General features: G+C 42.8%; 1 protein-coding gene and 1 long non-coding RNA gene across 3 annotated transcripts in view; one reads left to right on the forward strand and one right to left on the reverse strand.

Moving 5' to 3' along the window:
* The window catches only part of ADGRL2 (adhesion G protein-coupled receptor L2), a 560,560-nt gene that overhangs the window by 249,575 nt on the left and 283,464 nt on the right, over nt 1-27,521 (reverse strand). The gene's annotated exons all lie outside the window — the stretch shown is intronic.
* LOC144327775 (uncharacterized) overlaps nt 1-27,521 on the forward strand; it is a 51,629-nt gene that overhangs the window by 7,851 nt on the left and 16,257 nt on the right. Inside the window, exon 2 of one of the 2 annotated variants that reach the window (XR_013392881.1) lies at nt 13,225-13,423. This is a non-coding gene — a long non-coding RNA (uncharacterized LOC144327775). Of the gene's footprint in view, nt 1-13,224; nt 13,424-20,773; nt 20,880-27,521 lie in introns of those variants that run through there. The other variant, XR_013392882.1, reaches the window with a different exon arrangement.

The raw sequence follows: 27,521 nt of genomic DNA on the forward strand, positions 1-27,521 counted from the left end.
AGAAATCTGTAGCTGAAACTGAACAGTGAGAAAAGGGAAGTCGGTCAGTAGAACAGGAACTACTAGACATTCTCTTGGTTAGGTGCAAGTTTGTGGGTGGCCGCTTAACTTACTTTTGAGGTGACTAAGGGTGCATGTGAGTAAGGGAGTTCCCTTTCTTTCATTCTGCAAATCAGCTCAAACCAATGGTTGGTCTGGTACTTTGTAACCTTCCCAGTTGCCCACACTTCAATTAAATTCCGGGGAAAGGGATCATGAGGTAATATCTCTCATGGGCCTTTTTCAGATCAGGAAGCATGGAGTGTTGGCTGCAGGGTGCTTGAGAAATGTTTACCGGAAAGAAATTCATTCTCTCTCTCCCTCTCTCTCTCTCTCTCTCTCTCTCTCTCTCTCTCTCTCTCTCTCTCTCACACACACACACACACACACACACACACACACCCTTGGCTATCTTGCAGCAATAAGGTGATCTCAAAACTTTGTGCTCACAGAAATTCTAAATAAACTCTAAAGTTCCTTGAAGATGAGGCAGAAAAAAATGGAGGCTTCTTTTGTGAAATTGGAGGACAGATTTGAAACATGGAATCCAAACACCACAGAGACCAAGAAAAACCCACATTGTCTAACTGTAGTTGTTAAGCATCTAGGTTTGTTGAGGCAGTTGCTTTCATTTCTCCTAGTTTACTACTCAGGTCTTGCCTAGTGCATTGGCTATCAGCTAGGGACTGTGGGAGCAAGTCACTGCGTTCCTTATAGGAAAAGGAACCAACTAGGGTTGCCACCCATCTTATAAAAAATGGGATTGTCACACTTTGCGGCCACAGTTTCCCTTGTCCCGTTTGGCCCCCAAACAGGATGCCTTTTGTCCTGTTTTCAAATAATAATAATAATAAATAAATCAGCATTTGTGTGTCCCCCCTACCTTGCTTGTCTCATGCAGCCTAGCTTGCTGGGTGTCTAGGAAGTTGAGCCCACCCTCCCCTCCAAAGCTGGCTGATTGACACTCCGGGCTAGGCAACAGGGGAGCCAGCGCTCAGTGGAAGAACATGTGTCCTGCATGCAGAACATCCCACGTTCAATTCCACAAGTGACTCACTGGGTGTAGTGGAACAGCAACACCAGCTTCCCAGTGGGTGGATTAATGTTGCTTACCTGGAAGGGGAGGGGGAAGGGCAAGGTGGCGATGAGGTTAATGCAGTGCAAGGAGTGCCCAATTGGCCCTGCCACTGCATTTGCAGTGCACCAATCTCCCTGCCACTTCACCTTTCTCTCCCAGTAAACAAAAGCAACCCACCTGCTGGGGAGCTAGCATAGTGGATCCTTCCTCGCCCCTAGTGATCCACTTCTGCTGACATCTCCAGTTGAAATGCTCAGGTGGCAGGTGATGCAAAGACCACGGAGAGCTACACAGAGATTCAGAATATAATACCAGATTAGATGAACAAACAGCCTCTTCTGATAATAATGCAGTTTCTTATGTCCATGACACTGCAACTGGTATCAGTGCACCGCACCCAGTCTGAGTACATCAATTCCAAACTTAGAAATGCATCATCATTGTTTTGCTGATATTACCTGTGTAGCAATGGCTACTGAATCCACATAGGCAGGTCCCACCCTGCACTAATAACACTGGAAAGAGAGAGGTCACGTAGCCTTCTCCACCTGTATTGCACCTGCCCAAAGGCGGTGGCAGGGTAGGAAATAACCACAGCCTCCACCCATCCAATGTGGTTTCGCTGCTTCAAAATCTTACTAACCTAGAATGTAATCCGGCTACACTAAAGTGGGAAGCACACTTTGCAAGTGACCTTGGTTTTGTTTCTTCTTCTTCTCCCTAAGATAAAACATGTAATTAAACTAAATTCCTTTCTGAATTTAGTCTTGAATTTTAAGGCGCATACTGCTTGACGTCTCTTGTGACATTCTGTGCTATAAATTCTTTGGCACTTGGGCTACCTCGCCACCCTAGAACTCATCACGCTAAAGTGCTTCACCGGGCTGCCAATTATTTTCTGGAATTACTAGTCCAACCCCATGACAACATTTTTAAAAGTTGTTGCTTTCCAACACTTTTTCTTCTTCTTCTATTAACATTTCAGCCTGACCAATGTATGCTAGCTTACTGCTCATACCACTAAATGCAATGAACTCCCTGCACCTTATAAGCCTCATAAGGTCACATTTACTCCTTGCACTTCATAAATCAATAAACACATTCAAAAGTTCTTGTTGTTGTTTTTCAATCGACAGTTCCTGAAGAGGGCAGTACGTTCTAGATATTATTGAATCATAATCTAAGACGTGACAGCCAGGCTTTACTGTACTGTAAGTAAGAGAGTGAAAAAACATATAGCTGGATATTTTGTGTAGCAGTTCCCATGGAACAATAAACCAGATCAGGCTGTTACAAGCCAAGGTCAAAACTGCATCCGATTATTAAAGGGAGCATTCAAATAAGGGACCTGAAGCAATGCATTTAGCAAAGGGAACAACAACAAAATCAACAAGAAGTTGTACTTTCACAAGGAATGGGTTTTATCTTTAATGCCAGATATAACTCGTCCCCCCTCCTTATTGGCAGTGCATAGACTGTCAAAAACTTCTAAAGGGGTTAGATTTAATTATCTCACTCCTTGCACATTTCATCTCGATTGCTATGGCAACATGCGGTTGCCTCAGCAGCAATGCACACTTTAATCAGATATTTCCTCACTCATTTCTCTGTTCGCCACAGCAATGCAATGAAATTTATAGCCAAGCCCTGATACATGTCACTACACCTCAGAGGAACCGGCGGAGTCCCTTCCGACAATCCCAAATGGGTGCGCATATCAGCGCACCGACATGTACGTGCAGAGCCACCTACCCAGATGTTTTCAGAGAGTTTGGCAGCTGGATGACATGTGGAGTGCGAGGAGATGATAAGTAGGTGTGCTTAGAGCACATTTCAACTTCATTGATTTCTCTCTCTCTCTTTTTTAGCCTGTTTCCTTTACCACTCCCTCTTTACAAAGCAGCCATCCACTTATTCAGGCAGCCCAACCCTCCAAGCTAATGGGCAGCACCCCGGGTTTCTGCAGGAACTCTATTTAAGTGTCGAGAAGAGAAAACATAATAACCGGCCAGACAATATCATTTCTTCCACTTCCACCCCTCCCCAAAAAGCTTTTTGTTTGATTACTCATCCCTTGATTAAACACCTCTCAGAGGATGACACGGCCTCTTTCAACTGCCTGACTGAGAAATCAGGGACAAACGCTAAAACAAAAATAATTAGGGGCAGCGAACCAGCAGCAGGAGTGCAATTCAAACAGCAGACAATGTGATCATTCAGACAACTGCAACATGGGCATACAGTCTGATTACAGGAATGTGTAGCATTTCCAAAGCAGGAGAAATGTATGAATCAGAGGGGAAATTGCAAGCAATTGAGCATGAAGCAAATGGGATGTCTATGTTTCACACATGAAGATAAGGCTAGATATAAAAACAAACAAAACAGATCTGGATGGATAACACTTGAAGTAATACAAAAGCACTGATTGTGATTTTTCTTCTTATTCTTTGTGCTATTGCTATTGCTATTACTGTTCTTATTTACTTTAGGAGAACAGAATCTGCAGTTCCCAGAATTAATACCAGTTCTTTGCCTCCATTGGCAATTAAGTCCTCTTGGCTCAGTATAAGGGATTATTCCTATACTGGCCTCAGAGTATGGATCTGTGGCACTGGAATGCAGCCAGGGGCTGTAACAGTAAATATAAATATATAAACAGTGTTATAACTATCATTGAAAAATTGGCTGTGCCTGTGAAAAACCCAGGAGAAAAGCATCTTTTTAAAAACAATGTCTTATTTGTTTTTAAACAAATGCAAAAACCATTAAACCCTTATCCAGCAGTACATCTAATGATGCCTATTCTACCAGGAGAAAAGTCTTATGAGACTTGAGTTAAATTGTTCGGAAGACCACACTGGCCTCCATAATAAACTCAAGTTCAATTGCCTCGTTCTGAATTAAAAGGATGGATTTTGGTTGTTGTATTTATAATTAACTTGAGGACCTTTTTCTCCACGTTTGCTGAATGTATGGAAGGAGCAGGATCACACCATTAATCCTGCCCCTTTAATGTTAATACTCTTGCTGACCACACCCCCAGGCAGCCATGCTTCTAATGCTTTTAGACCGAATGGAGACCTATGCACATAATGTTGAATGCCTCCACCCTACAATTACTAGAGTGGTTTAACAATCAATCCCTCTTTCCAGGGAACTCTGGGAATTGTAGTTCTGTGAGGGGAATACGGTTCGCTTAACAACACTCAGCACCCTAAACAAACTACAGTTCTTTGGAGGAAGCTGTGACTGTTAAAGTGGTATAGTGCTTTAAAGGTATAGTGCAGATGGGGACACAGATGAAGAAGTATCTAAAACATCATGCTTTGAAACCACAGTTTACAAAGACAGAGGCATTGTGGGTAAAAGATATCACAGAGCAAATCAACGGGGTTATTTCATCAGTAGGGACTGGCTGAGAAAGAACGCAGATGGTTTATGAAGAAGGAGGAAGATGGAATTGTGTCGTAAATTCTTGGCTACACTTGAAGGAAATATGGGGAGCTTCAGGAGAGATGTTTGGGCAGAGTGGAGGAAACAGAATCATGTGTGAAGGAAATAAAAAATAAGGTCTGTTTGCAATTTCTACCTATCATATATGCAGCATTACTATTTTCTCACATACATCCCTATCAAAGGAAACATTGATTTCCCTTCCCCCGCTGTGATGCCTAATAGCTCTGAAAATGATTCTCTGAATATAAGTTGAAAGTAAGATCTTTGTTTTCCTTGCATGTCGTGCAGAAGAACAGAGAGGGCATGGATAAAGATTTGTCAAGAAAGTGAAGCGATTTGCCATAGAGACACAAAAGCAAAACACACAAACATGACTTCATTGCCATTAAACTTTTCCTTATGAACATATGCTACACAATGTATAGGCACTCAAATGTAAACATTTCAACAGAGTAAGAGGTGGTGGGGAACCCCTGAAAAGTGGTTATAAATTACTATAATTACTACAGACAGAAATGCATTCATAATCCTATTGTAAGTGCATAATTTTACTCGCACCAGCAATCTTTCCAATTCCATTGGTGCAATCTAGTAAAAGATGGTTGCACTTAAGTTCCCTTGAAATCAATGGGACTTAAGAACACAGTGAAGCACTTAACATCCAGTCTTGCCTAATTTTTCCCAGGTTGTGCCCAGTGGATCAACATGTAGAATTTAATAGGGCTGGAAAGCAGCTGAAGTTCCTCTGCTCCAAAGCAGCTTGTTTAAACTGGATAATCAATGTGTCTGAGAGCTAGCTCACTCTTTCTCCACTCTAGAAGTCTTGTGCATGTGGCAGGGCCAAAGTGAACATCTCCACTGAGCGCATGCACTCAAGTGCACATACCTGATCTCATCATTCTTCCACCTCCAAAAAAATAATAACGGATAGAAGGATCATGGCTATCAGATGCAGCACACATACACTTATCTGTGTCAACACTGCATGTTCAATTTACGCATGACATAATATGCATGATGCATGGCAGTGGATGGACACGCAAGCATACAGACTACCATAATAGTGTGTGTGTGTGTGTGTGTGTGTGTGTGTGTGTGTGTGTGTATCTTTGGAAACTAGCTTTGGCTGAATCAGACTGTTGGTCTGTCTAGCTCAGAATTTTCTATGCTGACTGGCAGTGACTCCCCAGAGTTGCACAGTCCTACCTGCAGGAATCCTACCTGCAGGAATGGCTCACCTGGTGGGAAAGAGCCACAGAGCATTGCTGCCACTTATTGGGAGGAAGCAGAACATAGGCAGTGAGGGATAGTAAGTATCTTGTTTACCAGCTCCTCAGTTAACTGGTAAAGGTGACCAGCGAAGTGACCAGCAAGCTTTTCTAGATCAAGGGCTGGGGAAATCCCTGGTCCCTGATGCTATTGCTTTGCGAAATGGTCACCCCAGGTAGGTTCATCTGGAGCAGGGGTTGGCAACCTAAGGCCCCTAAGGGGTCGTATGACCGGCCCATGGATCCTTGCTGGCCAGTCAGAGACCCCTGCTGCCCAATCGGTCAGCGCCCGTGCACCGCACTAAACAGGCACAGAGCAGAGCAGGGACTGCCTTCCATGATGCTGGCCGGCTTACCATTGGCTGCAGGAGGCTCCTGTAGCCAATGGGAAGCTGCGTGTGCCTCCTCCGCTCCAGAAGGAGTGCCAGAAATAGCATTTGCGCATGTGTGTGTGTGTGCGCACACTCTGGCCCACTATGGCATCTGCGGGACCATAAACCGGCCCAAGCCACAAAAACTTTGCCAACCCCTGGTCTGGAACCTTTATTATATATCTTTAAGCACCAGACGAAAATGTTCCTTTTCAACCAGGTCTTGGGTTGATTAATATTCTGTGGCCTTTTCGCGGGAGGGTGTGTGGGTGTTGTTTTGGTTCTTTTTTGTGCTTTTATTTTTCATCTGCCCTGAGATCTTTGGATGAAGGGTGGTATAAACATTTAATCATCATCATCATCAACAACAACAACAACAAAAGAGGCAGGTTGGCGGCAAGGTCCGGGTTGCACAGATGCATAGCAGTCCCACCTCTGAATTTATGCAGCCTTGACTTCACCACCATCTCACCCCTCTCTTTGTCTCTCCCAGTAAGGGGCACCCAGGTAACGACACCACTTTTTTTTGGTTCACCCCCTGCCTAAGTCACTTCCTCCTACTCTGAGTTGTCAGGGACTGAACCTGGCATGTTTTGCATGCAAGACATGGACAACGAAAGTAGATCCTGTAGGCCCATATGGTTGCAAAGTGACTTATATTTCAAGGTTTGAAAGACCAGTGCCCACCATCCTAGTACTCAGTTGTCTGAATATGTTACAGTCTCCCTGCTTTTAAACACATGACCTAGAATGATTAATCTCATTTAGATACCTTTTTGGACAAACAAACGGCATATATTAATGAACATGTTTGAGTTAAGATTGAAGGAATATTCTTATTGTTAATGTCAGCTAGCAATGTTTTTATCTCCCCATATTTCCTTCTGTTATATCTGAATAATAATAATAATAATAATAATTCAACTAAGCAACTAAGCTATGGGCTTCAATCCAATTTGTGGCTAGGCTAAATCACTTATCCTGCAGCAGTGTACAACTATCCAATTTTGTTTGTAAGAAGAAATATTTTACTGTGCAACTTTATCCCTTCCTGTAAACTGATGCCTCACAAACAGGGGATAGTGCCGCAAGTGCTCACACAGCATCCTGAACAAAGCATTCAGGGCATGTCCGCCCCACCTTTCTCTAAAATGCTGAAGGAAATACCCTTATTTTAGTTTCCATCTGATGCTTGTTAGGCTAAGTAGGCATCTAGAACTCTGCAAGGAAAACGGATAGTGGAAAGAGGGTTAAATGCCATTTCTGAAGTTAGGCATCATTGCTGAATTTGCTCCCCTACTCTTTGTGCAAATATAACATGTACAATGCCATCGTTTACAAATCTAAGCCCCCTCCCCAAAAACCAGCCTTGGTTGATAGATATTAGAGAGACAACGATAATAAATATATTCCTGAAAGCTCTGCAGGATTATGCTTTGTTCTTCCCAATTCAGTTACAGCAGCTCTTCAATGAGAGGTAACCAGCACAGCAGCTAAGCTTCTAATTTCTCCTTCTTCAACCTTGAAAGTGTTGCAGGATATCACCTGACCATTAAATAGTGAGGAGGAACTTGTTAAGAACTCCTGCCTGGCTATATATTTATGGACTTTATGCATACTTTTATTATAGCACTAACATTCCCTGAAGGGATTATTAAGTTGTTAGACAAATTAAAATTAAATAAGAAGGAAAGGTGCACTTGAACTAAAAACTGTTTAAGCATGCCTAAAGGCAAGGACCAGAGCGAGCAGCAGGAATGTCTCCTCCTGTATGTCTCCCGCAGCTCTTTGCCAGCTTCAGTGGTTCCTTCTGCTGCCAACTTCCGTTTCAGAAGACTTTAGTGAGGGCAGTGCAAATAGCAGAATTGTAAGCTGACCATTTATTTATTTCTCTGTGAAGGTTTTCTGTACCACTAACATTAAGGGGGGTGGGGATTATGGCTGTGATGAACAGCATAAAACCAGCACTGAAATGATATTCAGAAAACAAGGGTGAAATACATTTAAAAAACCCCAGTAGCTCAGATTTATGTTGTTGTTGTTTAGTCGTGTCCGACTCTTCGTGACCCCATGGACCAGAGCACGCCAGGCACTTCTGTCCTCCACTGCCTCCCGCAGTTTGGTCAAACTCATGCTGGTAGCTCCGAGAACACTATCCAACCATCTTGTCCTCTGTCGTCCCCTTCTCCTTGTGCCCTCCATCTTTCCCAACATCAGGGTCTTTTCCAGGGAGTCTTCTCTTCTCATGAGGTAGCCAAAGTATTGGAGCCTCAGCCTCACGATCTGTCCTTCCAGTGAGCACTCAGGGCTGATTTCCTCAAGAATGGATAGGTTTGATCTTCTTGCAGTCAGCTCAGATTTATACATTGGTATAACTGGATCGGCCCTCAGGGAAGGCCTGGGTGAACAGGTGAGTTCTAAGCAGGTGCTTAAATGCCATTATGGTAGTTCCCTTCATTGGGAGAACCTGGCAAAGGCCATGTTCCACCACACTCAATGCACACTCACTTATTGGTAGAAATAAGACAAATCTCAGAAGCATCTAACACTACTGAGAGTGTCTCTCCCAAGGATCAAAGTGCCCAGGCAGTGGGAACCAAGGTGACCTGCTCCCAAGGTGTTCAGTGCTTCGTGTGCTCATAATATACTGTAGCCCCAACATCACTTATTTTTAGGGACCTCTCTGATAAAATTATTCTTTGCCATTCCCAGCCATCACATTACTTTAGAACGCTGGGACTTTCCTGATTTCAAGCCATCATACCCTATCAACCTATGAAATAAGCACCATAGCTTAAGAATGTGGCACATTATTTAACATTTTTCAATGCAGCAAACTTAAATCCAGGTAAGCCATCTGCAAAAACAACCTAAGCACCTGGCTCTCCTTGCACATCAACATTTGACACTGAGCTTTGTTTGTTTGTTTCTGCTCATGCATAGGGACAAGGTCATAACGTTTGAAGCTGGCACTTATTAGAAGTCAGGCATATTTTTCAAACTCTTCCTGTGAAATTTATATCATATTTAATATCCCACCTTGAAATGACTAGAAATATTTATGGGGGGGGTTCCCCCTCCTTATGGTGTGCCCTTCCATCTCCCATTCCCCTTAAGAGTTTAGTAGCATCTGGAGTCACTGTATGGTGATCAATGATTTGAACTATGCAGTGTTCAGCCATTGATCACACAAAAGACAAACGTATCTCACTGGCAAGCCATGGAGAACAGCTGATCCTGCTTAGTCCGTGAACTTGCATCCCCCGCAACCACCTAAGATACAATAAGGATCGGGGGAAGTCTGGAAAAGGGTAAGGAAGAGTGCTCAATTCAGTCAAAGCAGTATCATTTGCATTGTGATGATTTGCTTAATGCTACATTACTAAGTCTTCACACGTATGAAGCTAAAAGCAACGCTTAGTTCCTAGAAGAAGAAAAATCTCTGCAGTATGGTCTTAATAATAGTTACAAACCTTTCAGGACGGTTAGGATTATTTTACTGCAGGTAATTCACTTTGCAAATTGCAAAGTGCACTATCAATGTTATTGGAATCATATTCATTTACAGGTATTACATGGATGTACATAATAATTTCTATGTAGCAGTTCTTTAAAGTCAAGTCTCTTAGAATCATTTTTTTAAATGTCAGCATACACTATTTACAACTTATTTGATATATATATATGTGTGTGTATGTGTGTGTGTGTGTGTGTGTGTGTGTGTGTGTATCCCCAACTATAAATAGCTACAGTTGAATTTGTTCTGGTTCCATCATCCCCTTTGTTTCTCCAGCACACAAAGTTCCACTGGTATGAGTCCAGCACCATTTGAGAGCGGAATCTTGTAGAGTGAGTTGGCAATGACAACCCCATTTAGGTTTAAACAGGTGATGGGGTTTGAGCCAGATGGGGTTGTCCAAGACTGGACCTAAGGGCATCTGAAAGCCCTACTTTCTCTGTGCAGATTCTGAGCCTGCAGTCATTCATTATATCTTGCTGCAGATCTTAAAGCACTTTAAATAAAGTTGAGAGCTTTACACCTATACTGTAAGTCTTCACTCTAGGAGTGTTACTGGGTCTGAAATCCTGGAGGGCCTCTGCCCATCAGTGTCAACTGTCCTGAGCTAGATGGAGAAACATTCTGACTCTGTAGAAGGCAGCATCTTATGTTTTATGATGTACTAGGCATGCCCTTCCATGTTGCTTGCTACCAGTTCCAATTACACATGATCATCACAAATACATGAGAATGTTTTGCACCCATAAAACAGCAAGCTCTGCTAATAATCCATTAGTTTGTATTCTGGATTTTGACTTAGGTTTGTTTAAGTAGTGTTAGAAGCTTCTGAGTTGAATTTGAAATTGCCAAATTACTTATTTTAATTTCTCCCAGTTAAACAAATCAGCTATTCCCCCCTTTATTATACACCTACTAAAATATAATCGCCAAGAAACAGGAGGATGTGTTGCAAAAGCTGGACTCATTCAGCTACAAGACAGAAGAAATATCCGCAATCCACGCTGATACATTAGGTGTGTGTTTGTAAGCTTATTCACACAGCAGCAACCAGATATTAGCAGGCCTGGTCCTCTGCCTTTTGCACCTTCTGGGACCATTTAAGCCATAAAAATAAAGGTAAGATGAAAACAATGCTAAATATAAAAGGTAGGCATTAAGAGTCTCAATTTTTGCTCCTTTATGAAGGTGCAAGCAGCTGAGTTTCAAGACAAAGATTAATCCTCTCCCTCTCTTTAGAAAAATAAATCCTCAGAATTGTGGTGTTGATGATCCTTGAAATTATTAAAGTGGAAAGGAAATTTTAAACTTAATAGATTTTGCCATTATGGAAAATGCTAGCAGTTTAAAATCAGCTTGGAAAATAGAACTAGGCAAATCCGTTTTGTTTTGTTTGTTCCTGTGCTCAGGCAAGATAAGACTTTTATGCTCATATGCAACTGAATTCATTGCAATTTGGCACAAAGTCTGGGCACCCAGAGCTTGAATTAAGACAGGCATTGTACTCAGTGTAGTCAGCTCAATTAGGTATTCTTTAAGTTCCTTGTATTTCTGATATTCAGAGGTGAGTGCTGCTGCTTATGTATGTAAATGGCAACCAAAATGATCAAGGGGGTGGAGAAACTCTGCTTTGAGAAACTCTGGTTACAGGGAACCAGGCAGAGGGCCTTCTCAGTAGTGGCACCCTCCCTGTGGAATGCCCTCCCACCAGATGTCAAAGAGAAAAACAACTACCAGACTTTTAGAAGACATCTGAAGGCAGCCCTGTTTAGGGAAGCTTTTAATGTTTGATGTATTACAGTATTTTAATATTTTTTTGGAAGCCGCCCAGAGTGGCCGGGGAAGCCCAACCAGATGGGCGGGGTATAAATAAATTATTATTATTATTATTATTATTATTATTATTATTATTATTATTATTATTATTATTATTGGCGTATGTAACCTGAGGTACCACTGTATACACTTAATGCATTTATAAATTTTAAATTTATTGTTGTACATTGCTTTAATTGTTTGTTTTCCTTCTGGGACTGTTCCCCCGTGTGTGTTTTATAAGCTGGTCTCTGACCGTAATAAATTATCTATCTAAGAGGGAGGTATCAGCAGACTTGGAAAACTTCCCAGATTTGTAGAAGTATGAAGGTTCTTTAGGCCGGGGGGGGGGGGGACGGGACACTAAGGAAGGTAGGATTCCAAAAACAACATAATGAGGCAGTATCTTGAAGGAAGGTATGGCTGGCTGATTGGAATATTGAACAGGAGTCCTCCATGCTGCAACATTTTGTTGCGGGTACTGCTGTTTGAAATAGGTTTGGATTTTGACTTTAAAACAAACTGCAAGTCCACTATAAAAATGCAGAGCTCAAGTGATCTCAGCCCAAAAGACTTGGGTTTCAAAGGAACATACAAGCATAACAATAGGCCGCCTTAGGAATTTCCCCCAACATCTCTGTTATATGGGGGCAGCAGAGACATTCCCCCAAGCACTTGTTTTGCAGCCACCTTGGAATAATTTGCATATGGAATGTAAGCAGGAGACTTTTGTATTTGAATGCTAAACACTGCCGTGTATGGATAGCCATCAGCCACCATAAACTTTACCCAAGTTCCTCCTTTGTAATGCCCTTGTTCCTATTGATCTTCATTGACAGTAGGCAACCATCCCATTTTGATTGTTTTGTTTTGTCTTGTTGCTGTTGTTTTGTTAATTATATGGCCTTTTGGTTTTGATGTGCCCAAGAGTTTCCTTTGATATTCTACGCTGTCCTGAGTGCACAGGCAGTTGCTTGATAACAGCCATATTTTTAGAGGTGCCAACACAAACAATCTGAGCAATGTTTGTGTCCAGGAATGGAATCTTCCACGGGATAGCAAGGGACCCTGGAAAGTACCTTTGGGTCACATAGTGCTGTTAGTTTGAAGGCTGGTGAAATATTTTGGCTGACAAGCTTAACTGCCTTGAAACTGTAACCACATAGCAGCACAGAGTGTACCTCTCTGCATTTTTTGGCCTGTGTATCATTTCCACCCACCCCACCCTATCTAAACTATCTATCTAGGTAGATTAAGAACTCACAAATCTGATGAACTGGGCTCCTATCCACACACACACACACACACACACACACACACACACACACACGTGTGTGCCATGTTTGCTGTAAAATGGAACTTGCTCCTTTGTGGATATTTTGTGTCTCAAATAAGAAAATAATAACAACACATGTGTTAAATTGTAGCTGATAAAATTGCAACAATTTCTTGCATTCTTTTTGGCCTCTGCTACATTTTCCTGATGTTTTCCGATCTTTCCAAAGCCACACATTTCCTTTGTACGTGTGTGCGTGTGCGTGTGTGTGCCTGTTGTTAGCTCCCTGTTCTCCAACGTTGTGCCCTTATGTTTTTATAACACAGAAACTGAAGCACATCTTTCCCCAGGACCTTTATGGGAAGAGCACTTACCTTATCTTATCTTACCCTCTTTTGCAGTTTACTTCCTGTTCCTTTTGGAGTCAATGCCGATCTAGGCTTTTGGCATGAAAGTCTGAAGTGGGATTTTAAGTGCAATTGATTGAACTTGCTAAAGTACCAACAACAACGTATTTATACGCTGCCCATCTGACTGGGTTGCGAGCCACTCTGGACGACCTCCAATACTTCCTGTGGTTGGGAACCCTGATAAAACAAGGTTTGTGGTAATGGGAAGGATGGCAAGCATGTTCAGCCAAACACACCTTGAATCCCTCCTCACATTTTCACGCTGAATGTGGGAAGCTCAGAAGTGGAGCCAATATATGCAAACAGTGCTGGAGATCACCACGAACTTCTCTCTTGTTCTCTCAGAATGGCAATGGCACCCACCTGAGAGGTGCCAGAGCTGAGCTCTGGTGAGCTCCGGCTGAAAATAAAACCCCTTCATGCATGGATATGGGGGGGGGGGGTTGCACACACACTCTGCCCCTCCCACAAACTTTTGGACACCCTTTCCACTCACTCACCCAGAAATGCCTCAACAGGGTTCCTTAGTTCAGTCAAATGAACGAATGCTTGGTCCCTCTGATTTTCTTGGGAATTTATTCAAGCCATGAGATTTCCTACATTGCAGGCACTGCTGCCATTATCCCAACACCTCCAGATAATGCCACTAACCTTGCTATAATCAAATACTATTACATGCCCTATGCTTCTCTGAACAAGATTGGGAAAATTCAGAAAAAAGCAATCAATAATATTTTTCAGATACAGTTTAATCAATGCCAAAAATCATAGAAGCATAGAATTGTAGAGCTGGAAGGGATCCTGGGGGTCATCTAGTCCAACCCCCTCCCCAATTCAGGAATCTCAACTAAAGCATGCAGGACAGATAGAATGGAGAGGAAGGGGGAGGGGAATGTTTCTTTTAATTAATTGTCACTGTTACAGTTGCTTCGTAGAGCCATGAAACTTTGGGCAACAATGAGTGGCTTCATTGATCGCAAAGGTCAATGAAGGGTTTTTGTTGTTGTTGTTTAATCTGTTAACTGCTTTTTAATATGATTATCATGATTATCATTTCAAAGATTAATGTTTGTGAATATTTTACAACATTTTGTAAGCGGCGTTATGAAAATAAGGCCTTAACTATTAAATTTGGCAAGCAAAATTTATATACTGTTTTAGTATACTGCTTGCTAAAAACTTCTTTTAAAAAAATTCAACAAGCCTATCCAAATATATTTGATTCTGTTTGTTGATTTTAGATGTATATTACTATTTTATATTTTTTTATGTACACTGCTTATATACACACTATCGTGAGGTAGATGGGTATAGGATCATACCAGTTTCCATTAATTTGAAAATGCCTCCTCTGGTATACAAAGGCTGATTAAAATGCCACTTACATTTGATTTGTAATCAGGTCATTTCACCTTCTTCTTCCATAATACTAAATAGGTTTTAAGATTCTGTTTTTAACCTCCAACGTGCTGCTAATATGTGATCTTACCATTTACTATCTTACATTGGGTTGTTCTTGTTCTTGTTTTTATTATGTATTTTTGTGGTCTTATCTTGTGGTTTCATCTTGTGAACTGCCCTGAGACCTGTGGGTATAGGGTGGTATACAAGTTTAATTAATGATAATAATTACAAAACTAACTTTTTTCCTTTATTCATATTTTGCTTCCTTCTTCAGCAAGTTGTGTACTGACTTTCCTATTCAATTTTCTAAATATTTCCTTCTTTCCTTGGATAACAGACTAAACAGAATGCTTCATTTTAAAAACAGAAGCAAAGTATTACTTTCCATAACTGTAATTTTTTTTAAAACCTCTAATCTTATTGCAATATTCTTACTGTAGAGCTTTCTCTGGTGTGCTTTGTGAGTTTGTCAAGGATTCTAGGCTTCTGTTTGCTTTGTTTCATTGTCATCAAGATTTTCCTTAGCGTCTAAAGCATTTCCCAATTTGTTATGATCACAGCAAATTAAAAAGAAAAGAACAAGAATTACACATAATTTAGTGGGACTACAATGGGAAGGAACAACTTGAAATTCTTCATCTGCACCAATTTACTAACCAAGCATTTACAGCCAAGATGCCTATCTGAAGCTTGATGTTTTTGTAACCCAGACTTCCAAGGAATGCAAGGAGAGCCTATTAAAGCACTTTGTCAGAAAGGGGAAAATATATATATAAAGATTTAGGGCAATACATCAGCAAGATAAGGATCTCACATTAAGATGACCTTTATGTGTGAAAAGCAGCTTTTCTTGCAACCAGCTGCCAAACCTGCTTTGACCTGCCACAGGTCCCAAGGCTATGCAGATATGATGTATTAGTTTCTTTCTTGTCTCAAGCAATTCTCAGAGTTAGTGCAATCAACTTGTATATTGCCACCTGCAAAGCTGGCTTTGGAGGAAAAAATCTGAGAAGGGCAAAAAAACGCACAAGACCATTCTGCGTATGTTTACTCAGAAGTAGGCCCTAGTGAGTTCAGTGGGGAGATCAGGGCAACATTGTGTGTCTCCTCCCCCTTTTCACCCTACAACATCCCTGTGAGGCATGGAAGGCTGACAGACAGTGAATGGGTCAAGGTCACTTTGTAGTAAGCTTTGTAGCCGCAAACTTGGTTCCCTTGGTTTAACCACGCATACACAACACACGACATGTGTCCATCCCTTTCATGAGGCTTGATGTTCCTTCTTTCCATACATAATGGAAACAGAAAGTAAAGCTCTCCCACCAGTCCTAGGTAAAGCTAAGGGAACCCTGACCATTAGGTCCAGTTGCGGACGACTCTGGGGTTGCAGTGCTCATCTCGTTTTATTGGCCAAGGGAGCGCGGCATACAGCTTCCGGGTCATGTGCCCAGCATGACTAAGCCGCTTCTGGAAAACCAGAGCAGCACACAGAAACGCCGTTTACCTTCCCGCCAGAGTGGTACCTATTTATCTACTTACACTTTGATGTGCTTTCGAACTGCTAGGTTGGCAGGAGCAGGGACCGAGCAATGGGAGCTCACCCCATCGCAGGGATTCGAACCGCCGACCTTCGGATTGGCAAGCCCTAGGCTCTGTGTTTAGACCACAGCGTCACCCGCATCCCTCCTACAAACCCGTTAAAGCACATTCCCCCTCCAGGAATCCTGAGAACCAGGATTTGCAGGGGGAGGGAAGTGTTGCTTTAAATGTGTGGTGTATATGCAGACAAAGTCCTATACTGTCTATGATTTACTTTCTTTCTCCAGTCTAATCTAAAGCCACAAACGCAATCTATGGCCTTGGGAAAACTACCCATCCTGCCTATAAAATAATCCCTTTGAACAGCACCAATATTCTGTCAGAACTGAGCTAGACTCGGTAAATAAATTAAACACAGGGGTGTGTGAATGTATGTACACACACACACACACACACACAGGCATTTGAAAAATGTTGTCAATGAGGCCCACCAAAGGGCCTTTGAGGAGTGGCTAAATGCAGGCTCTAGGCACAAGGCATGTCAGACCTCTCTCACTCCCCAAGCCAACACCATCTCAGACCTGTCACTCCTCTGTTAATGTCTTGGATGGGGGGGGAGGGAGGGAGAGGGGGTGGCAGTGAGGACTGGGATAATGCTTTTTTTCTTGAAGACAAAAGGAGGCTGCCCACCTGCCTGCATAAACCCCTGACTGATTGTTTTTATAAAAAAAACGACCAGGCAGACAGAAGGAAGCTGAGGAATATTTACTAATAAAACCGTCTTTGTTTGCTGAAGAAAATGCAAATATGGGGGTTAAATTAAAACACTCTGGCTCTCACACACATACACGCTGGACCTTATTTAAGAGCCAATTCCACAAGGACATTGCATCAGTAGGGTATGTAATAAGGGTTAATTCGCTGTGGGTTAAATCACAGAGTTTGCCAATCAGAAGGTCGGCAGTTTGAATCCCCGCAACGGGGTGAGCTCCTGTTGTTCGGACCCATCTCCTGCCCACCTAGCAGTTTGAAAGCACATCAAAGTGCAAGTAGATAAATAGGTACTGCTCCAGCGGAAAGGTAAACGGCGTTTTCGTGCACTGCTCTGGTTCGCCAGAAGCGGCTAAGTCATGCTGGCCACATGATCTGGAAGCTGTACACAGGAAGCTGTACACCGGCTCCCTCAGCCAGTAAAACGAGATGAGCGCCGCCACCCCAGAGTCGGCCATGACTGGACCTAATGGTCAGGGGTCCTTTACCTTTTTAATTCATGCTATTTCCTCTTAAGTTTCTTTTCCATCTAGGGCAGTCTTTGCCACCCTGCTGTGCTTCGGATGTCATTGAACTGCAATTCCCATCTTCTCTGACCATTGACCATGCTAGCTCAGGCTGATGGGAGTTGTTGTCCAATAATATCTGGTGGGCTGCAGACTTTAATTAGTCTAGACTGAATGGGAAATATTCCTATTTAGCCTGCCACCTACAAGCCATCTTTCTGATATGCTTATGTTGGTGTGTGTTGCCTTTCAATCGGAGCACACAGTGCAGCATTCAGACAATGGTATTTTTCTATATTATATCTGCTTTGGGATGAAAAGAAAGTGGTTGTATAAATGGTTCCCTGGTGAAAAATAGGCAAATGGAGGCAGCAGCTGTAAGAGACAGATGGGGCATACATTATACAACTTAAAACCATTTCTGAAGCAGATCTGAAAAAAGTATTCCAAAACAGCAACTAGGATTGCATGCATTCTGAACTCATAGGTTCAGACATTTCCACTTAGAGGATCATTTATGTCTTACTTCGGTACAAAAGAGTACAGTTAATAATGGATTCTCTTGCAAATTGTGTCACGGAAATAGGTGCCTTTGTTCATCTTTGATCTTTAAAATGTCAAGCTATTTTTAGGAACTACACTGTAAAAAGCCATTTAACATTTTGGATGTGGCTGCAGAGTTAATACTTATTACAACTGGGAGACCTATAGCGACAAGCTTTGCCTTCTGGCTGACATCTCGTTTTCTACATGAAGGATGCTCCGTAAGAGGGTTGGGGGTATGGATGAGCATTTCACCATCTGAGCCTCCACCTGATGTTTAGTGATATATAACCTAGGTTCCACTAGGCACAGGTTCCACCTCAGGAAAAATTCGGCCGAAGCTTTTATAAGCCAGGTCTCCATAGACCAGACCCTCCAAGTGTCCCTATTTTCCAGGGACAGTCCTGGATTTACAGAAGCCCTTCCAGTTTCTGATTTGATCCTGGAATGTGCCGCTTTTCCTTAGGATGCCCCTGTTTTCGCTGGAGAAATGTGGGAGGGTATGGAGGATGCCCTTATTTTCATCGAAGAAATGTTGGAGGGTATGGAGTTATGTGACCCCTGAACTATACAACCTTTAGAAGACATCTGAAGGCTAGCCCTGTATAAAGAAGTTTTTAAAAATGTGTAATGTTTTTATATATGTTGGAAGCCATCCAGAGTGGCTGGGGCAACCCAGTCAGATGGACAAGGCACAAATAATAAATTTATTATTATTATTATTATTATTATTATTATTATTATTATTATTATTATTATCATGGAATAGGATGTCAGTACTTTCATTGGGGAAATGTTGGAGGGTGTGTTAGAGCAGCCTTCCCCCCACCTCCTATACTCCTGTGGTTTTGGACTACAATAGTCATGCTGCTTGGGGAGAGTGTTCTTCCATTCAGGTCTTGCTTGGGCTTCCCATTGGGGCATCTGGTTGGCCCCTGTGAGAAGAGAATGTTGGACAAAATGAGCCACTGGTCTGACCCCGAAGGCTCCTTTTATGGTCTTATGATGGGGAATCCTAGAATAACTTTTTTTTAAAAAATGCCAGTCTCTACTATAGATTTGTTAAGCAGAATAACAGCATTTCACTATTTGACATAAGTGTAACATGTGGATGAGGATAAATATCCTGGCTCTTTGGATGCTGTGGGAATTTCGTTTTTTAGGCATGCATTCCATTTTCTGGCAGTACTCCTGTACAGTGGTATAACACGCCCCCATGTATAAGATGGTCCCTATTTATTTGAGACCGCAACAAAAATAACTTGGGGGGGAGGGCAATTTGCATTGCCAAGGCCACCAATTGTTTGCACACTCGCCGCCAAAAGCCCACCTGCCCACTTGACCTTGCCGTTGCCGTAAATCGACCGCCCATGTGCCGAAGCCGCAGCCAATCATCATCAGACGTTGCCGCAGCCACCAATCACACGCCCAATCGTTGCTGCCAATCTCCTGCTGGCTACTGCTACCAATCCCCCCCCCCCCCGCTATCTGTGCATAAGACAACCCACAATTTTGGTCTATTATTTCTATGGAAAAAATATCGTCTTATACACGGGAAAATACGGTACCTTGGTTCTCAAACTTAATCCATTCCGGATGTCTGTTCAGCTCCCGAAAACCAAGGCACGGCTTCTGATTGGCTGCAAGAGCTTCCTGCAATCAAGCAGATGCCGCGTCGGACATTTGGCTTCTGAAAAACATTCGCAAACCAGAACACTTACTTCTGGGTTTGCGGCATTCGGTAGCCAATTTGTTTCAGAGCCAAGCCATTCGGGAACCAAGGTACCACTGTATTCCTCTATCTCCTAATTAACTTCTAGGATACTAGTTGATATATGACAGTTGTAGAAAAAAAGCCAGTTCTCTAGTACGCGTTCCTATGATGCATTACGTATTTTGTAGTAAGGCACCTGGAAAAAAATATGAGAACTTTGCACCCCTAATCTAAAATTGAAAACCCCTTAGAAAAATGTCTGTTTTGCATGTGTTGCTGTTTGTTGTTTAGTCGTTTAGTCGTGTCCGACTCTTCGTGACCCCATGGACCAGAGCACGCCAGGCACTTCTGTCTTCCACTGCCTCCCGCAGTTTAGTCAGACTCATGTTTGTAGCTTCGAGAACACTGTCCAACACTGGACAGTGCATGTACATGGTCCCAATTCCCAGCATCTCAGGATAGGAAAGACACCTGCCTGAAATTATGGAGAGTCTGTGTAAGCAACAATAAGTCAGTTGGTCAGTGTAGACTGAGCTAGATGGACCAATCGTATGACTCAGTATAAGTGAGTATCCTATCCTGCCTAGTTCTTCCCTCTCAGCAACAAACCATTGCAGGGGTTCTCCACAAATCCTGGTGCAGCTGTACCATCAAGCTCTGGTTACATCTATACAGGTGAATTGTTGGGATCTCAGTTCCACTTTTACTGTCTATATTTCCGGCATGCCATGTGCACCAGCATTCTGGACTGCCCTGGTTTTGACAACCTTTTCTCATCCTTCCAGTTTTGCACCAAAGAGCTAAAGCAGAAGCCCAGGGAACCCCCGGGGGAAGGGGCTACACCTATGGCACAATCCCCTTGGAAGTGTTCCTGCCGAAATCCTATTCAGTGGCATAGCGTGGGGGGTGCAGGGGGGGCCGGCCGCACCGGGCGCAACATCTGGGGTTAGGGCAAATCCACAGGTTAGGGGGCGCAAATCCACGGGTTAGGGGGCGCAAATCCACGGATTAGGGGGCGCAAATTACTTGCCTTGCCGTGCTGACAACCCACGCTACGTCACTGATCCTATTGGAAAGGATGAGAGCTACATCTCAGTGGGTGCTGTGCAGGAGGAATCCTTTCTGGGGCATCATACCCCAGACTATCCAAAAGGTTAAAAAGACCTAAGGTAATTACCTTGTATTTACTATAGGAATAATCATACAGGGATATATACATATATATATATATATATATATATATATATATATATATATATATATAGGTTTTGGATGGAGTGCATTTTGCTGCAGGCATGTTTCTAACAGTCCATCTGAATATTTTATTTGCCTCATGATCCTACTTCCCTACATCTGGCCATCATGCTGCTTTCTCATTTTTCCTCATATTGCAATATAAAATCTGGCAGGGCTTTTGGTTCTCTCGCAGCTCATTAACACTGTGTCCACATCATCAGCTTTTTCAGGGCCCCAGCCATTTGCGTCTATGCAGTTAATGCTTTTCTCCCCAGAATCTAATATCTCTTTGAGAGCACTGGAAAGATGAAAGGCATCAAAAGTCTTGGAATGCATTGTACTTTTCAGTGGTGGACTGTGCCTGTCTGTTCTTTTCTGTGTGCGCGGTGAATAGCTTGTTGTAGTTCTGTTCAACAACAAAGCGATAGGTAAGAGAGACATTTCCCTCCCTAAACGACTAATGTGCATGTTAAGCGTTCTGGAAAAGGAACTTTTTTGCAGTCTTCTTTAAAAGATAGGCAGAGGTGGTCTCAGGTGGGGATGTTGTTGTGGGAGAAGTTTATAAGAGGGGGCTAGTACTGTGAAGTCATTAAGGCTGTTGTGGTACCAAGAATCAGGCTGGAAGCTCTTGCAGAATGGCTCTAACACTGTTCTCCAAGTTGCCTAAAGCAAGGAATGCAGCCAAATAAAAGGGATGTCAGAAACCAAAACCAGAGACATTGGGAACTAACCAAAATTTGCCTGGATCGCAAGCATGGATCTTTAGGTGACAGGAACAGGCACCCTCCCTTTCAGCATTAAGGAGAGCCATGAGCTTCTCTCTACTAGCTCATACTATTTTGAAGGGCATAGATCCAATAGGCATGTCACTGCATGCATTGTTGAGAGATCCCTGTCAGCACTTGAAAATGGTATGCACCACAACAGATCCAAGCAATAATGGTTTTAATGACACCCCTGGCTCAGACTGTACCCTGCCTGGCACTGGGATAGCCGTGTTGGGCTGGATGTGAGCAGACTGATCCACAAAACACCCAGCAGGCATGTTCAGTGGGATGCAGAGGACTCCACCTTTGCCATACCCTATGGCTACAAGCAAGCAATATTTATAGGGTAGTTAGATCACCTGATTTGCAGCAAACGTTCCTAAATCTAGTGACACCAGTCACTGGCTCATAGCAGGCAGAATGAAATATTTCCCCCCTCCATTGTTTTTGAATGTTGTACATTTCCCCTAAAATATCTATACTACCTAGTGTCAGAGACAGGACACTGGGATAGATGGCACACCATTCTGATCCAGACACCTCTGCTTATTATTTCCATTTATGTCCTGTCTAAAGCTGCAGCTCCACAAGCTAATTTTAATTTTATATCAGCTGGCAATTTATTGCCTGCTATTTAACAGATCTTCTATAATCCAATTATAGTAAGAAATCAAAATACCAATAGAATTGTAGCAATAACAGTAAAACACTGCAGCAGGGACCGATTAAAACCAAGAAGCAGCAAACAAAAAATGGCAACATCATTATAAGGCAGTATGAAAAGGAAAGTATTAACTTTTCATTTCAACACCTCCCTAGCTCCTATATCTGCCACAGACAACTTGGTAACCTAGGGGCTACCACCGAATAAGACCATTTGATGAGATTGCCAGCAAGGCTTCATCTCCAGAACTCATCTCTAGAACTTCCGTCTCTAGAACTCAAGGAACAAGAAGACAAACCCAGAAGACTAGTGTCACATACCCACCCAACACTAATCTGCCCTTTATAGCTAATGGTGCCTGCATGAACATTGACCTGGTCTGGCCAAGGTGGTGCTATCTAGACAACAACTGAACAACAACTCCCATCATCCCTAGTCATTGGGCATGCTGGCTGGGACTGATGGGAGTTGGAATCCAACATTTGGAGGGGACCCACTTTAGCCACTCCTCGCTTAGCCACTGTACCTATCCAATCTACTGTTTTGTTCTTGCTGTGATAGCATTTCATCCAGTGTAGCCAAAGTGCTGGTTTTACACACTGTTCCGCCATGCTGAAAGCACCTTGGCTAAGTATTGAGCATAAAATGTGGGTGGAACTCCCCGTGAAGTTCACAACCAGAAGTAAAACTAGCAGAAGCTTTGAACAACTGTTTCAAAATAATCACAAATATGTTTCAAAGGAATGGCACTGAAAGAAATAAGGGAGCTGGGCTCCCCCCTCCCCATACCTGCCATTGATGTTCCTCAAAACACTGATTAAGAATACATATTAAAGCCTCTTTGAAGAAAGGGTTAATAACATAACATTCTGAAGGCAGCATGGTGTCCCATGGATTCTCAATAATGAAAATTCAAATGTTCATTTTATTTTATTTTTTTCAAAAAACAGCCTTTCTGTGTCCCTTTTCCCAGCTAAACCAAGATAATTGGTTTTTTGGGGGCTAATTTCTACAGCGCTTTAATAACACCTCCTGCTAGACGGCTCATGTAAACTCAGCAAGAGGAAGTGTCCAGTGTAATAGAAAGACTTCTGCTCATTTTAAAGCTCAAATTCATACTTTTCTGAACAAAGGAGATCCCTGCTGTTTGAGTTTGGCAACTGCCAGGCCAACTGCATTGGGGAAGATTGGATTAGGAGGGAGGGCTGGCTGTGCAGTAAAGTCTCCCTTCTCCAGCTGGATTTTTATGTAAATTCCACTACAGCCCTTGCTTTTTGGAGATAATGAAATGGATACAAAACACTTAGCAGTTTTCAAGTCAGCAAAATAATGAAGAGGGCAGGCGGTTAGCTGATTTAATACATTTTTTAAAAAAACCATTTGGTCACTTGTGCGACTAAGGATTTCTATGTTACAATGACTTTCTCTGGTGCATGGGATTTTGATGTAACACTTCAGTCAAAGAGCTCACAGCTCTCTAAGTTATTAGTGATGTGCGAACATCCCCTATCAAGAGCTTTTCATGTATTAAACTCCAATAAGCTGCATAATTTGCCTAGCACTTCCTTGAAGGAACGGAGTCAACACTCCACAAAGGATATCACTACTCAGTTGCTTGTAGGAAAAATAAATCCTTAACTTTACAGCTTAAACTTCACTGGGATAAGAAATACATGATTGGATAACTGGATTCAAAGAGCTAAGGATCCACAATGGCCCTGGGGGACAACTGGGCACAGAATCTAACTGAAGTGTGTATTATTTCCATTGTGGTTGTACTGCTATGAGGGTAGAGAAACAGAACATTTGGAGCATCAACATTTTTTAACTTAACTGTAAAATTGTGGGTTCTTTCACATTACGTAGTGATCAACCCTACACTACCACCAAGGGCACACCTAGAGAGCAGGACTTTAAAAAATAGCTGTTTGTAGCATTCACACTTGATATTTTTATTTGTACCCTTGAAAAAATCTGCATGGGTGTACACCTAAAACAGACAGGTATAATATGTGAAGCAAACAACAGATTACAAGGAACCATTTGAGTATTCTTTTCTAGTTTCTTATGTTGAGAGTCAAAATATTGGTTTAGAAGACAAGGAGTTCCACATGAAGCTAGCTGACCTGTTTCATTGAATTCAATGAGAACTAAGTTCAACTAGCAGTGTGGATTCAACTCAATAATTTTATCAGTGGTGGCTGGTGACCACTGAGGCTGGTGGGGCAGAAAGCAGGGAGGCCAATAACAAGCAGAGCCAACTAAGTCTAGTTTTGCCCTCCTCCTCCTCCTCTTGTGTTTTACAAGGGCAACACCAAGACTAAGGAGAAGGAAGCTGACAGGCAGCGCCACCCCAGGACCAGATGTAAGGAAGAAAGCAGGTGGTTGAGGGAAAACTGAGCTTAGTGGGCCTGCGCCCCATTCACCCTCATTGACCAGCCTTCACTGAATTTGACTGAGTAGTGAATCATCAGATTGGAGATGAGTCTCTAAGCAATCTGTGGGTCCACCTAAACTCACAATAGATGATAGATAGATAGATGATAGATAGATAGATAGATAGATAGATAGATAGATAGATAGGCACACACAGAGATAGATCTGGAGAGACTCAAGATCTCGGCCTCAGATATAGATAGAATGAAGTCATAATGCAAGACATCTGGTCACCTCATCTATTGAGTTTGGCAGCTGAATCCTAAACACATTTTACTTAGAAGCAAATCCAACAAATTTAAACGGCATTTACGTCTGATTAACAGCTGAGCATGATTTCCTAGATGTAAGTCCCATTGAACTGAGGTCATCGTGATTTCTTAGACAGAAATCCCACTGAGTTCAATGGGGTTTACTCCCAACTAAGTGTTGCAGAATTGCAGTGCAAGACTGACACACTTCCCTGGGAACAAGCCCCACTGAATTCAATGGGGCTTCTTTCCGAGTAGATCCATATTGCTTCACTCTGCCAGTGTGCTTAAGATCACAAGCAGAGAACAAGAGCGCAAGACTGCAGACATCAGATCTAGATAGAATGAAATCGCAATGCAAGGCACCTGGTCTTCATAGATCAAAAGGAATTGTCAAGTTCTGAACAGCCAAGGAGCTGTGCCTCTCCAACTGTTACGGTTTATTATGATGATTTATGAGGCCAAAAGGGGAATGTATGAATGAAAGTTTACAAGTTATGTTGTTTAGTGAAGTAAAATGCTTGAAAGCTGAAAATGTCAATTTGTGGACCACAGCTTTTAAAAGTTGTTTAGATCAGATGCCTGCAAAAAGTTAGTTCCATATTGTATCATTTAAGAATAAAATGTAATAGGGTTATTTGAAACGAACAAACAAAAAATGAATGAAAACATTTGTGAACAAATGGGATATATAACTCCAGAAACACTTGGCATCTCTCCTCTAAATGGAGAAGCTGTTTTTTCTCCACCAAAGCCATTGTTTCAGCTTTACTTCATACTTAGTGCTCTCCTGTTTTCCAAATATTTCATTGTTTTTCCTGTTGAGATTATATACTGTTTCTCAAGTAACCAAGTGTTACATCCTTTAAATGTGGGGCAGGGAACCCCTGGGCCATGGGCCAGATCCGACCATGGCCTGATCTCATCCAGTCTGTAGCGTCTTTCTTGGCAGTGGAAGAGGCAACTGTACACCATCAGGGCTGGTGCTGACTGGGGGAGGGGGCAGTGGGGAGGAATGGAAAAGAAAAGGAGCAGCCGTGAGTGGCAAGTGATGTATTGGCAGAAGCCCAGGGGCAAAGCGTGATGAGGTGAACCAGGGCATGTGTGAGGAAGTGGGCACCTGGAGGAGAAAAAGGAGCGCATGAACTCAAAGCTTATCATGAGCAGCACAGTGCTTTGTAAGCTCGGACAGTCAACTTATTGTCACCACTTCCAAAGCCCAGTGCACTGTGCTTTGACGACCCCAACCAGAAATTGATTGTCAGAAGTTGCAGTCAATGGTGCCTGCAGATCCCCTTTTGGCCCAGCCCTATTGGAAGGAAGGAAGGAGAGGATGGCAGAAAGGGGGCGATCCTGCTTACTTTTGACTCTAGCTCTGCACACCATCACCTCTGGCTCCCACTTGGCTTTTCCTCACAGAAAACAGGTCATAGAGTTATAAAATTATAGAGTTGGAAGGTACCCCGAGGGCCATCTAGTTCAACCACCTGCACTGCTTTAAATATTTAACAGCAACGTGTGGCACTCTAAGTATCTCTTTACCTTTCGTTGAATAGGCGGGGTTGGGAAAGAAGAGGACATTCATATGTGGCTCCACCTATAATCAGAGCAGTGCATGCTCTTTACCGGGGTAGGTAACCTAAGGCCCATGGGCCACAAGGGTCCCACGGGGGTCATTTAACTGGCCCCCAAGCTGCCCCCGAACTGAGCCACCCACTCAGAAAGTCCCTACGTGCTGCGCTAAACCGGCGCAAAGCAGCACAGGGACTCACTTCCGTGGCACCGGAAATCGCATCTGCACATGCACAGAAGCCGAAAATCACGTCTGCACAGACACCAAAAATCGTGGGCGTGTGCACTCACACGTGCGCACAATCCAGCCCACGGAGGGATCTCTGCTGGAGTGAACCAGCCCAGGCAAGGTAAACCTTGCCGACCCCTGCTCTTTACAATACTGCAGTGTTGAAAATGTCACTGCAACATCATCTCTTCCACCCAGAGACGCCACCTTCTTTGGAGGATTGAAGGGGCCAACGAGCAACACCATACAATGTCCTGACGTCATGCTCACAACACCACATGGTGTCCTTATATTGCAATGGGGCCCTCTGAACACTGAGGAGGGGGGCAGCCCCTTCCAAAAAAAAAGTTTGGGGAGGCACAGTGCCTCAGCTCCCAGGAGTTGGCACCCTTGCTTTCACCACAAGCAGGGACAACATTCACATATTATGGGTAATAATAGTGTCTTCGCTTGCATTGCTCTGTAATCTTTCATATACATAGGGATGGAATAATAATAATAGTAGTACTAATAGTAATAATAATAATAGTCACAATCATATATATTTTTAAATCCCATGGATATTCTGCCTCTGCTCCCAATAATTATTTAGCATACTACTGAAGCCTAGTCTGCAGAACAAAGTCCCAGACAGTTCTCACCATGGGTTCTTAGTA

This window comes from Podarcis muralis, chromosome 5, assembly GCF_964188315.1.
Source record: "Podarcis muralis chromosome 5, rPodMur119.hap1.1, whole genome shotgun sequence".
Classification (NCBI taxonomy): domain Eukaryota; kingdom Metazoa; phylum Chordata; class Lepidosauria; order Squamata; family Lacertidae; genus Podarcis; species Podarcis muralis.